This window comes from Schistocerca piceifrons, chromosome 5, assembly GCF_021461385.2.
Source record: "Schistocerca piceifrons isolate TAMUIC-IGC-003096 chromosome 5, iqSchPice1.1, whole genome shotgun sequence".
Taxonomy (NCBI): domain Eukaryota; kingdom Metazoa; phylum Arthropoda; class Insecta; order Orthoptera; family Acrididae; genus Schistocerca; species Schistocerca piceifrons.
The window spans coordinates 251,856,615-251,871,591 of NC_060142.1; positions in this window are offsets into that span (position 1 = coordinate 251,856,615).

Genomic DNA, 14,977 nt, shown 5'->3' on the forward strand with positions numbered 1-14,977 from the left:
GATGGAGGAAGAGAAGAGGAAGGAGCAGATGGATGGAGAAAGAGAGGTGAGGAGACGGAGTTTAGGATGTATACCAAATTCGCATGCATACTTAAAGCAATTGCAAAGCGTTGCCGCGTTCACTACTAGCAAATAAACCCGAACTAAAGACTGCCTTATGAAAGTACAGTACGCCTCCAAATTCGTTTGTAATAGCACTCAAGGCAACTAAAAGATTCAGAGTACAGTGTGTGACTGCCGACTTGGCACCGCGTCCACTGCGTGACGTCACAGTGGCACTGGGGATCCCAGCTGGCAGCCAGAAGACACTCACTGGATTCCATCCTCTTATTTGAGAGTGGTTTTGAGAGGTTTTTAGCGTTCATCTCCTAGTACACAGGTTCTGGGGTATAATTTAACCTAGCTTTCGAAGCTCGACTTTAACACGTCCGGATGTGAAGTTAAAAACAAACTGTTTTAGATTTCTTCGAAGTTGACTAAGTATTTTTTCAAAGTATATTCTCTGTTTCTCTACTTCGAGGAACATTATTGTTGCAGTTTTTGATTATTTTTTATGATACCCAATAGGATTTTTTAAGACATTCTGACTTTTTTATATTTAAGATTGTTAATTTTTAGTGCCAACCTAAATTTATTTAAATGTGGATAACATTTTAGCTATTTTTCATAACTTGTTGAATACCATGGATTCATTATACAGGAATACAATTTTATATTGTAGAATTAAAAACCTAGCATCCATATTGACATTAATAATAGAGGAAGTTGTACGGTACTTTGCATATGTTACGGAAATATAGTTTACGTTACGGTATCTGTGGTGTCACCGCCAGACACCACACTTGCTAGGTGGTAGCCTTTAAATCGGCCGCGGTCCGTTAGTATACGTCGCACCCGCGTGTCGCCACTGTCAGTGATTGCAGACCGAGCGCCGCCACACGGCAGGTCTAGAGAGACGTCCTAGCACTCGCTCCAGTTGTACAGCCGACTTTGCTAGCGATGGTTCACTGACAAATTACGCTCTCATTTGCCGAGACGATAGTTAGCATAGCCTTCAGCTACGTCATTTGCTACGACCTAGCAAGCCGCCATTATCATTTGCTATTTATCTTGTGATGCATGTACCGTCAGACCGATGTTCACCAATTATGGATTAAAGTTAAGTATTCCAGAAGCTCCGTACTTTTTTTACTAGACTCAGCTCCTTTAATTGTTCCAGACCTCACGCCAGCCTGCGTGAGCTTAAACGCGTGCCTTTCGGCTACCTCCTAGTGGCTTGGCTGTCTTGCCAAGTCACAACAGTATCAAGGTAATTTTATACGAATACCTATTTATGGTTTGAGATACAATATGTTTTATATACTTCGTGGCAATATTAGCTGTTGGGGAATCACATGTTTTCAATATCAAAGAATGAGTTATATAAAAAATGGGGCTATTATAATCTCGATGGACACAGGTGATGTTAATCGGACGAAATGTATTGTAATCAGCATAGTTTGTGCAGGCAAATAAATTTTCATTCCCTAAAAAAATTGTTATTTGCTACGATTTTACCAAACTTAACATACCACACTCGGTCATACAGTGATGACCTCTTAAAAGCAAATAGAGAGTTGGCCGAAAGGCAAACGCTATAGCAAGCGGCATGTCAGGGAAATGTCGACGTAACTGTTTAATAAATATAAAGAATTTCGTCTTTCATAACAATTCCATTGCCAAGCTAGAACCTGCTGGGGGCAACACTCCTAGCAACTACTGAACTCTCGTGACAATTATAAAGTTTCGCCGTGCAACAGAAAAAAGAGAGAACTGCGGCTAAGGGAGGCTGCGGAACGGGTGAAGTGTCGTCCCGAGTAAAAAATTCTCGCGTGCCGTGGAGTGCGTGTCACGACACAATGACCAACGGTGCAATGCACGGATACATGCGAGAAACTCGTTTTGTGATCGTTTCCACTGCGCATAGTCGGCACTTCAGCAGTAGGCGTCTCTTTGCTTGTCTGTTAATTTCCACGAAAGGAAACGACTTTCCTCTAATGTTCGCAAATCCTCCGAAAAGCGTTTTACTCTGTACCACACCAGTGATATTTGTGACTAGAATGAGGATTTCTTGGTAGGCAAGACACAAAGTTTCATCTCGGCTGGAGCGTCATCGAGAGGTGTAGAAATAAATTCAGGGGAGCCTCAGGAAAGCGCATGGGCACCCTTGCTGTTGGTGTTACATGTCAATGATGTGGCAGATAATGTTAATAGTAACCTCTGTTTTTTTCTCTCGTGGTGCATTTATCTAGAGGGAGCTCCATAATTCCTCTTAAAAACTTCTAGGACCTTGTAGATGGACTGAGGAGATAATATTTCGAATTGGAACCCATGTCTGGAAACGCACCGTTTCTCTGCTACAACCATTTGAAAACATGCCGGTAGCATAGCCACTTTTAAAAGTAATTTATTAGGCACGACCCAAAACGTCACTTAATTTACAACTCCACCTATCAATAACCAAAGAACCAAGAAGGAAATCAATTTCCACGAAAATTGTTGTTTACAGTTAAACCGTTTTTGTCCTTTTCAAAGTAGGGTTAGCGTTCTGATCAATTATAAGCAAGGTTCGATGTGGCGACCACCAAGTTCGCTGCACACGTTGTACATACGAATGCTGCTGTGGCACACACGCTCTGTCGCACCTGGTATCTTTGCAATCTGTCCTGCAGCTACCACAACTAGTGTCATCAAATCTTCTTCTGTTTCCACAGGAGTCTCATAACCCAAACTCTTCATTCGACCCCAGAGGAATAAGCCCAATGCCGGCCGCGGTGGCCGTGCGGGCCTGGCGCTGCAGTCCGGAACCGCGAGGCTGCTACGGTCGCAGGTTCGAATCCTGCCTCGGGCATGGGTGTGTTATGTCCTTAGGTTAGTTAGGTCTAAGTCGTTCTAAGTTCTAGGGGACTTATGACCTAAGATGTTGAGTCCCATAGTGCTCAGAGCCATTTGAACCAATAAGCCCAATGCAATCATAAGCGGTGATCGTGGAAGTCATGAGATTGGACCACATGGACCTATCCATCTATATTTGAATCGTTGTTTCTGAACATGACGTAAAAAGTGAGTGTATGCTCCGTCGTGCTGAAATCACATGTATTGAGGGGCGTTCAGTGGCACAGTATCCAACAATGCGCCCAATATCTGTAGGAACGTCAAGTATATGGGACCTGTGAGCATTGGTGGAAGCATGTACAGTACAATCACATAACCATCCAGAATACCTTCCCATACATTGATACTAAATCTGTGTTGGAATTCCTGGACATGCGTGGCAGGTAGGTTTTCCTCTGCCCATTCATGGCTGTTTCGAGAATTGAGAGTCCCTAGTAAATTTATATTCTTCTGTGAAGAGAATGCGCCGTGGAATACTAAAGACTCGTTGATCCAGCGGCGCAGGACACGCTTACGGAACTCAACCGCATGGTGCAAAATCGGCTAGCATTAGTGACTGTGTCATTTGGAGATGTTGTTGATATAGTTGTTGATCATGCGGAACGTACCAAACGGTGCTGGGAGCCGCATTCATTGCAAGCGTAGTTGCTCGTGTACTCGTTGACGCGTTGTCTTCAACGTGATCCAGTGCGGCCTCTTCCATAGCGGGTGTGCGTCTGATGAAAGTGAAGGTAGCCCTTTCTCGAAGCCACTGAGTAATTGTGGCGAAGAGGAAATGCGAGGGAGTCGGACGTTGTGGACAACGATCTTAATAAAAGCTACGAGTTCTTTTCCATTACCGTGAGACTCGCCATACAGAAGTTTATGTCAGTGTATTCTGCAAACGTGTTCTCAACCATGTTGCTCTAACACTCACAGACACGTTAATGAGGCTCGAACCAGATCAGAGAGATGGGACAGAAGTTAAATGACCTCAACCGATCCCACGTGAGCACACTTCCACCATGACTACCCTACTGCATATCTACCTAGCAAACATGTTTTTAAACAGCTATAGCACGTAACGGTATGTTTCCAGATATTCAAAATATTGTCTATTCAGTCCCCTCTAAAGGTCCTACAAGTTCGTTTTAGAGTACCCAGTATAATAAAGTACGATATGAAGAAAAGCTAGACCCTACACATATTCAGGCAGATTTTGACAGGATTTGAAAGCGGTACGAATATTCCCAGTAATCTAAAGCTACGCATTTCACAAAATGCAGCAACCTAATATCCCATGTCTACGATATTTATGAGTCACTTTTAGTATCAAACAATTCATTCAAATATCTGACTGTAGCATTTTGTGGGACTATGAGATCGAATGATTACATAGGCTCAGCCACAGATGAAGCAAGCATCATATTTCATGTCCTTGGCAGAAAGCTGAGAAAATGTAGTCAGTTTGTGAAAGAGATTGCTTACAAAACACTTGGGCGACCAATCCCTAGAACCTTGCTAAAGTGTGTGGGTGGGATCCCTAACCACTAGGACTCATAGCAGATATTGAACACAGAGAAAAAATGACAGCACGAATGACGGTCACAGGTTCTTTTGACCAACGGAGATGCTGAGAACATGCATTGGCAGGCGCTTGAAGGTTGACGTTGGCTATTCTGAGAAAGTTCAAAATTATTGAAATGGCTTTAAGCACTTTGAGACTTACATCTGAGGTCATCAGTCCCCTAGACTTAGAACTACTTAAACCTAACTAACCTAAGGACATCACACACATCCATGCCCGAGGTGGGGTTCGAACCTGCGACCAGAGCAGCAGCGCGGTTCCAGACTGAAGCGCTCGGCCATATCGGCCGGCTCCGAGAAAGTGTACTTACAAATTTTAAAGAAACAATATTAAGCGAGGAATCTAGAAATACAGGGTGGTTCCGTGATGATGTTACAGACTTCCAGGAATGGTGGAGAAGGATAAATGTATCTACATGAGGTAAGGGATGCTACTCCAGAAACGACCGGGCGGGCCCACGCGTTGTCAAGGTTGTTTCAACAACGCTGCAGACGTTTCGCTGGGAAGCCCTTAGACATCCTCTTACACATCCTCTATACAGGTGGCTGACCGGCTTGCCTCCAAAAACGTCTCCAACGATTGTCTGATTGAAGGCATATGCTACACTCATCGGTGAACAGAACAGTCCATTTGGCATGTTGTTGGGCCCATCTGTACCGCGCTGCAGGGTGTCGTGGTTGCAAAAAAATGGCTCTGAGCACTATGGGACTTAACATCTGAGGTCATCAGTCCCCTAGAACTTAGATCTACTTAAACCTAACTAACCTATGGACATCTCACACATCCATGCCCGAGGCAGGCTTCGAACCTGCGACCGTAGAGGTCGCACGGTTCCAAACTGAAGCGCCTAGAACCGCTTGGCCACACCACAGGCCGGCTCGTGGTTGCAAAGATGGATCTCGCCATGGACGCCGGGAGTGAAGTTGCGCATCATGCAGCTTATTGCGCACTGAGTCGTAACACGACGTCCTGTGGCTGCTCGAAATGCATTTTTCAACATGGTGGCTTTGCTGTCAAGGTTCCTCCGAGCCATAATCCTTGGATAGCGGTCATCCACTGCAGTAGTAGCTCTTGGGCGGCCTGAGCGAGGCATGTCATCGACAGTTCCTGTCTCTCTGTATCTCCCCCGTTTCCGAACAACATCGCTTTGAGAATGAGATTTTCACTCTGCAGCGAAGTGTGCGCTGATATGAAACTTTCTGGCAGATTAAAACTGTGTGCCCGACCGAGACTCCAACTCGGGACCTTTGCCTTTCGCGGGCAAGTGCTCTACCATCTGAGCTACCGAAGCACGACTCACGCCCGGTACTCACAGCTTTACTTCTGCCAGTACCTCGTCTCCTACCTTCCAAACTTTACAGAAGCTCTCCTGCGAACCTTGCAGAACTAGCACTCCTGAAAGAAAGGATATTGCGGAGACATGGCTTAGCCACAGCCTGGGGGATGTTTCCAGAATGAGATTTTCACTCTGCAGCAGAGTGTGCGCTGATATGAAACTTCCTGGTAGATTAAAACTGTGTGCCCGACCGAGACCGAACTCGGGACCTTTGCCTTTCGCGGGCAAGTGCTTTACTTTGGTTCGCTGCAAGACGCATGGACACTTCCCTTGTTGAGAGCCCTTCCTGGCACAAAGTAACAATGCGGAAGCGATCGAACTGCGGTATTGACCGCCTAGGCATGGTTGAACTACAGACAACAAGAGCCGTGTACCTCCTTCCTGGTGGAATGGCTGGAACTGATCGGCTGTCGGACCCCCTCCGTCTAGTAGATTAGAGAATAAAACTGTCTCTGGCTTCTTATTATTTCCTTTATCTATGTGGCACTTTGGTCCAAGAGAATGTAACAGTACGACACTTTTGTCCTTTTTGGCCACTTAACTTACAACTGTGAAATTGTCTTTGAAACTAAATGATGAGGATGAATCTTCTCTGAACTTGGAAGCCTTCATTTCTTGTGAAATTTCCTTTTGGCTTTCTCATAAAGTTCCCATGCTGGAATCTTTTCCTGCAATAGTTCAGCAAATAACGGTGCACTCGTGAAAAATTTATATATTTTAATATTTGTTGACGTTTCTACCAGTGTCGATGTCAGTATCTTTACTGTAGTAAATGTAACACTGCTCTATTTGGTCTGATTAGGGTCGTTTCTTGTATGAACTAAACAATCTCTGCCGTATAAAGTCAAAAAACCATAAAGCAAAAATATTTTGATGCCATATTTCTCTCGTTTGCTAGGAATACACTGAATAAACTTGCAAATGCCTTTGAAGGGGACAAATTGTTCATCAGTAGTTAAAGTTTCAGTGAGCTGCATAGGAAATTTATTGTGAAAAATTCCCAAATATTTCTAATTGCTGCCATGTTGCCAATGCTGTTTCAAGTACACTGGAGACGTACCGCTGGGAAGGCCTTGACATCCTCCATACAACCCCACCCTCTCCCCATGCGATTTCCATGTTTTTGGAGGCCTAAAGAAGGCCTGGGAACAATCATGAGCCTGTAGGCAACCGTAAACATTTTTCCACGAAGACATTGACCATCTTGTTTCACAGTGGGATAAATGTGTTAACAGTGTCGGCGATTACTTTTAAGATGATAAACAATTTACTTACATTTCTTCCACCAGTCTCGTTTTCATTTGACTGTCCTTTATGTGAAACTGCTGGACAATGAGCATCATGTTGGTACCTACCTACCACACCACTGCAGCCACTGGAAGTCGGATTATGAGAAGGAATTTACTCTAGCTTGTGATGCTAGCAACCATACAATAAGTTGTGTTCTCAGACCAGAAGAGCAGGGCAATGAGCACCCAGTGATTATGCTTCACATCAACTGAATAAGGCTGAGGAGATCACTTTACCATTGAGAATGAAATTTTAATCTTTATGTAAGTTGTCATATACTTCCAATAGCATCACTATGGAAAAAAAATTGAAGATACTGACAGATCATTCAGCAAGGAAGTGGTTGTTAGGTTTGTAGGATCCATCAAGTAGGCTTACACAATGAGCGTTAAACATAGGTGAGATTGAGTTTGAAGTGTTTCACGACCCAGTAGGAAGCATGGCAATGTAGATGGGCCTAGCAGAAAGACTGGTGTAACACAGGCACTGGGTCATAGCCTCAAGGAACGGCAAAGGACACAAGTTGATTTTACAGACTGCAAGTTATTCACAATACAGTTGCAGTTTGTCATTCACAATAGTGTTTTACATAGAACAACAATATCTGGTCCACTAGTAACGGTGCCTACAGCTTTATGGGAGGAAGTATTAAAGAAAGTGCATAACTGTGTATTATCTTGGTACAGAGGTCATAGAACCACAAATCGGAGAGTAAGTGAGCCTTATTGGTGAAAAAATTTGAAGTAAGACATAGATCAATATGTAAAAACTGTGTGTTATGTGCATAGTGCAAGATTTAAGTCATCAACAGGTGCTTTTACAGAGGTTGCCAGAAGCAACAATACTTTTCATATATTTAAGATGGATATGTTAATACCTTTTTGCCTGACTCCAGTGGGAAACTGCTAAATTCTGACTACTACGCACCTTTTCTTCCTCTTTGTGGGAGTCATCGCTATTTCGAATTAAAATATGGAGATGGCAGTACATGGGATGATAAATAATTGGCTACAGACGTTCGATGTCCCAGAGACAATAATCACTTGTCAGACCTGATGAAGCAGTTATGTCTTATATTATAGATTTGCAAGCTGAGAACGAGCCCATTCAGAGAATGACGAAAAATTCTCATTGGATAGCTAGTAGGATGTTGAGCTATTACATTGCCATCCATAATAATGACTCTGATAGTTACTTACTGTGTGTGGAAAATTCATGATAGCATGGGTATGACGCCATACAATGTGGTCTATGGAAGGAAAATGCCTTCGTCGTTTGAGATAAACAAGCTGAAATTGGGGAAAGTGGGCAAACTTTGGGCAATTTCTCTAAGGCGAAATTGTGTAGAAGCGAGCGCAAAAATGTAACACCAAAGCCCTTGAATGCAGGAAAGAACAGTACAAAGTAATAGTAAATTACCAGAATATCATAGAGGTCAATGGCTGATATTGTCGAGCTTGTACACCTGGAAGGGTAAGAGAAAAAAGTTCGCCGCTTGGTACCATGGTCCACACCAAGTTGTCGAAATTACGTGGCTGGTGTATGTCCAGTTATGGTTACCTATGCCTAATATTATTGTGCACATGAGGCACCTTTGTCCATTTAAAAGCGTGCTGGATTTGTTGCCACAGGTAATGACACCACTCCCTAAGTACACTACTGGCCATTAAAATTGCTACACCACGAAGATGACGTGCTACAGATGCGAAATTTAACCGACAGGAAAAAGATGCTGTGATATGCAAATGATTAGCTTTTCAGAGCATTCACACAAGGCTGGAGCCAGTGGCGACACCTACGACGTGCTGACATTAGGAAAGTTTCCAACCGATTTCTCATACACAAACAGCAGTTGACCGGCGTTGCCTGGTGAAACGTTGTTGTGATGCCTCGTGTAAGGAGGAGAAATGCGTACCATCACGTTTCCGACTTTGATAAAGGTCGGATTGTAGCCTATCGCGATTGCGGTTTATCGTATCGCGACATTGCTGCTCGCGTTGGTCAAGATCCAATGACTGTTAGCAGAATATGGAATCGGTGGGTTCGGGAGGGTAATACGGAACGCCGTGCTGGATCCCAACCGCCTCGTATCACTAGCAGTCGAGATGACAGGCATCTTATCCGCATGGCTGTAACGGATCATGCAGCCACGTCTCGATCCCTGAGTCAACAGATGGGGACGTTTGCAGGACAACAGTCATCTGCACGAACAGTTCGGCGACGTTTGCAGCAGCATGGACTATCAGCTCGGAGACCATGGCTGCGGTTACCCTTGACGCTGCATCACAGACAGGAGCGCTTGCGATTGCGTACTCAACGACGAACCTGGGTGCACGAATGGCAAAACGTCATTTTTTCGGATGAATCTAGGTTCTGTTTACAGCATCATGATGGTCGCATCTGTGTTTGGCGACATCGCGGTGAACGCACATTGGAAGCGTGTATTCGTCTTCGCCATACTGGCGCATCACCAGGCGTGATGGTATGGGGTGCCCTTGGTTACACGTCTCGGTCACCTCTTGTTCGCAATGACGGCGCTTTGAACAGTGGACGTTACATTTCAGATGTGTCACGACCCGTGGCTCTACCCTTTATTTGATCCCTGCGAAACCCTACATTTCAGCAGGATAATGCACGACTGCATGTTGCAGGTCCTGTACGGGCCTTTCTGGATACAGAACATTCTCCAGATCTCTCACCAATTGAAAACGTCTCAATGGTGGCCGAGCAACTAGCTCGTCACAATACGCCAGTCACTACTCTTGATGAACTGTGGTATCGCGTTGAAGCTGCATGGGCAGCTGTACCTGTACACGCCATCCAAGCTCCGTTTGACTCAATGCCCAGGCGTATCAAGGCCGTTATTACGGCCAGAGGTGGTTGTTCTGGATACTGATTTCTCAGCATCTAATCACATGTCAGTTCTGGTATAAAATATTTGTCTAATGAATACCTGTTTATCATCTGCATTTCTTCTTGGTGTAGCAATTTTAATGGCCAGTAGTGTAGAAGGAAGAGGGTATTGGAAGCACTCACTCAAACCTATCGTTAAATTCCATACACATTAAGACTGTGGATCTAGGGCAATACAATAAGGCGTGTTTTTTTAAGTGTATTGCTAGTGTTACGGCAGCAAATGGTATCAGGTAACATAACTAGAGTACTGTTCATAAGTGACAGTGTGGATCACAGACAACGATTCTTCCAAAGAGGGGAGGGAGAATATCATGCATTAAGTCTCTCCTACAAACATGCGGGAACAATTGTGCTAAGCATTGGATTTGGCACTGCGTACATTGTGACATAGTAAGAGAGGGTGGTTGGAGTCAGAAGATAGACTGTTGGAAGCATTATTCGGAATCATGGATATGACTGAGTGACAACATGTAAGGTGGCAGATTTTAGTACCTTACATGAGACTCATTCAGAAAGTAAATGACCAATACAAAGCGGATAGGTGCAGCCATTAGGCAGAATAATGCTAACAGCAAAATCATGGTTCATACTGGTACTAAGATTTTTGAGAACTTTGCATGTTGTCATTGGGAAGGTGGTTTAGACGGACACAGGAAAGAGCTGCTTTGAGCTGTAGAACAATTGAGGTGACCCGAGCGTCACACGGCGGCTTCTTTGTTGGCACAGTGTCACCAGTGGCCGCAAGGGGCACCGGGCGAGTCTGAGACCACACAGATGGAAGGAGAGAGAGAGAGAGAGAGAGAGCGTATATGCGAGACAGAGAGAGACTGCTTCTCGCCGCTGCGGCTACACAACGGTTGGAACGGGACACAAATACGGCGCGCCCATGAAATGTGGAAGAACCGCGTGAAATTTCAGATTCCTGATTGACCGAAAACGCGAAGGGATACAAGTGAGAGGAACTGGGAAGTTTGGCGGCAACAAAAGGGGAGGACTCTGGTGTCTGGTGTAGTGGTGGTCAGACACGGAGGTGTCTCGTCTGCGAGTGGAGGCCTAGACATAGTTAGGTTTGGAGATATTGCTGTCATTGCGATCAGTGATCCCTGTCCAATTTTTCAGAGTTAGTGCATACATCTCCACAAAAGCAGAATCACCTCTTGCTCTGAGAAGAGAAAACAAATTTGTGGCGTTCGAAAGCAACATTCAGTGTTCCTTTGCTGCGCACTTGAGTCTACCAACTACTCCTGGCATTTGTGCAAGTAGATTAGATATCGGCTCGTGACGGACTCCGTAAATGAACAACTTACGGTCAGGAGTTTTAGGACGGAAATCACGTAGTCGTTTTTAGATAAAGTCAAGATTTCTTAGGGGAAAGACGACATCACACCGATGCCTGGGACGACTGTCGTGATCTCCACACTGAATTAGCGCAAACAACTGGCAAACTAGGGCATTGTAATTGTAAATGAGTAAGTGTTCCACTAGCTCTTTGCTTGAGCTCTCTGATTCTGTGTCCGTCTAGGTGGAGCTTCAGAAGAACAATGACTTGCACGACCAGTATCAACCAACGTAAGTTATGGTTCAAAATGGTTCAAATGGCTCTGAGCACTATGGGACTTAACATCTATGGTCATCAGTCCCCTAGAACTTAGAACTACTTAAACCTAACTAACCTAAGGACATCACACAACACCCAGCCATCACGAGGCAGAGAAAATCCCTGACCCCGCCGGGAATCGAACCCGGGAACCCGGGCGTGGGAAGCGAGAACGCTACCGCACGACCACGAGAGTAAGTTATGGAAAGTGGCGCGATCAGGAATAGTTTCCATTGTGCCAGTGATAGGGTAGTTAGTTTAAGAAGCTAATTTTATTGGTGCTGTAATGTCTTAGGTTAGTTACATTGCTCATTCTGTTTTTAATTAATAAATTTGAGATTTGATTGCATATCATAATTAAATTTATTATCATTTCCGTAAGTAGTAAACCACTTATTGAGAATAAGAGTTTTTATTAACATAAATTATTATTCAAAATTGATGCAAACGGTACTAGGGGCATTATTCTCGCACTTAAACAGAGCCAAAGTTGGAAAGCACGAAATAAGTAAGGATGTTTTATAAACATTATAACCCCGTGCGTTGTAAACAAACGGACCTCAGTCAACAGAATCTGTTCCAGACGTTTCCGTGGTCACACATTAATGCAATTTCTTCAGAAAACTGTCCAGGACAGCTTCATTTAAACACATGGCCAAGATGAGTAAATGATTGACAAGGCAATAGCACGCACAGCACCTGCCATGTGACAAAGTCGCCATGAGTTGTACTAAGAACACCTTGGAGTTAATGTCATAATTATGCCGCCGCCGCCTCTGCTATCACCGGGCCATGATCCAAAATTCTGCATGATCACTCACCAATGTGTCTGCCACAATCTTATGGCCTGGACACGGACGGGTAACACACCGACACGTGCCGATGATGGCCAGCACCGCCGCTTGACACAGTAACGTAGGCAGTAGCTCAGGGTTCCTGGGTGGCCCTGCCTACTCTCTCATCACTGCGATCCTGAGCCACAATGTAAGGAGCATCCCTGCCTGTTGGAGTCATCACAGCATCAAGTCGGGCGGTGAGTGCCGTCTCTGCTCAGCACTCGGCGCGTCAGCTGTACCAAGTCAGAGCGCCGCTTCGGGGGCATTGTGTGTGTATGCCGCACCGACCGAGAATATTACACGATGACACAAATCGTACAGGAGATGAAGGGGCACCTGAATTACTAGTCAAGTTTAATGGATTAATAAAGAACTGTTTACGTTCACCAATTGTTCGTTTGCAGCTTCCCACAACGTTACATCCGTCTCTCAAGCCGTCAAAAGAACCCAGGATGCTTCAGGTGGCAGTCGAGTCTATCTTGACACACACCAAGATGACTCCCACGAACCAGTAGCGGTCATTTGTATCCTTGGCCGTTACGGTACACTACGAAAGCTATTTGCAGAACTGACAGGTTACATGAAATGGTCACCAGTGTCGTGAATCGGGATCTAAAAATTGTACAGATATGGGGAGATTTGCTGGACACCAGGACAGCTGTAGCGAGACTCTTGCCATCAATAGTTCATAATATAGTGGCTGCCCGAGTAGCCGAGCTGCAGGAGCCCATGGTCAGCTGAGCCCTACGCTGTTACCTCCTAAACAATTTCAGGTTGGTCTACGAAAGGCGCAGAAAGAACTGACAGCTGCTTTGGAGCTCATTGCAGCACCAGACGAAACAATCTTATCGGTATTTTATCTTGTCACAATCGTAGGAATTGACGCAGACTATGTCTGGCTTTATGCTGGTCCAATTTTCAGTAGTGAGTACCAAAGCACTATACGAATGTTTTACAATCCATCCCTACCCGGTGAAATGGGAGGCTTTGGTGAAGAACGTACAAATTAGAATGGGAGAGGTAATGCTAATTTCTAATGAAGGGAAGAGTCATGCGTTAATGCTAGTGGATGAACTTAGTCAGAAAGAGCGAGTTTTGATATGTCCGACCTGAGTGTTCCAGAAAACGAGACGAAGACTTAACTATAATAAACAGGTTCACATGGGTGTGAGTTTCGATAGTCATGCAGGGATGAAAAGGCATGCACAGGACAGACTGTTATGAAGAACTGCGTCAAATCAGTTTTCAGACTGAAGACCACCACAAAAACAACAACATAGACAAAGTTGTGCGCGATACTAAATTTTGAAATACAATAAATCTTCATTATTGAGCTAACGAATGTTAGTTGATCAAGGTTAATGGATCACAACTGTCATCAGCCAAGCTTCGGAGGGACATGTGCTGTGCTTTTATAACATATCCTGCGACGAGGGCTGTGAGTAAATTGACCTTTACCTTTCCAGTTTCATTACTAATTCACATATTTGACCACGAAAACTCTACCTAAAAACCTAATAAGGAATCGAACTTCTTTTTATTTGAGAGAGAAAAGAGTAAGTCACATTACGTTTCCCTCACTTGTGACTGCCTAGTGAAAACTTGTGTGGTACAGTACAGTTATAAATACGATGAACTAAGCGTACAGTATGGTTAAAAGTGGCATGTACGATCTAGCATTACTTCAGTACTACACCAGTTCATTGTGAATCTAATGACTGCTTACTATTACCAATAAACTTGATTATACAGAAAGAACAATGTAGACAGGAAGCACAATCTAGATCCACAAAAAGGCCACTGCAACCATGGCCGAAAATTTGGTTTCTCCAATATAGTTTTCTACATTTTTACGCGGTACCGCGCGCAGAAAACTTTTTCGTTGACATACTTTGGCCGTGGAAGCCTTCAGAATTATATAAACAATGTCCGCATTACTGATTTACGACCAACAGACCGTTTTGAACTAATACTGAAAATGTACTCAGCCAAATTGTCATAGCTCCAAGTACTGCTTGAAAGAACGTTAAAAACATGGCAATACTGTACCTAACAGTACTTTGAATTTATAACTCGCAACAGAGCTAGAACAACGCGGCCACGACGCAGGCACCTACACACCTGAGCACTAACATAAAACAAAATACATTTATTTAAATACAGTTCCAGAATAGACTGTAGTGTGGATCGGTTTATTGGTAAAAACTTGCAAAAGTTACACCTGCAAAAGTTCCATCATGTGGTTGCCGTCGCTGTGGAAATAGCTAAGCATAGCGTTTATCATTGTTAATGTAAACTATCACTGCCATAAAAACCAATCTGAGGCAGAACGGAGGAGAACGAAATGAGAGCTTGAGTCAAAGAATAAAGTCGGTGTTACTGTTGTCAACAGCAAGCACCGTGAGTGAATGGAACAGGTTTGTTTCCAAACAAGATACACAGAGCAGTCTGCCAACATTTGCACTGTTGTTCAGATATTTTCACTATCGTACCGATGGAGT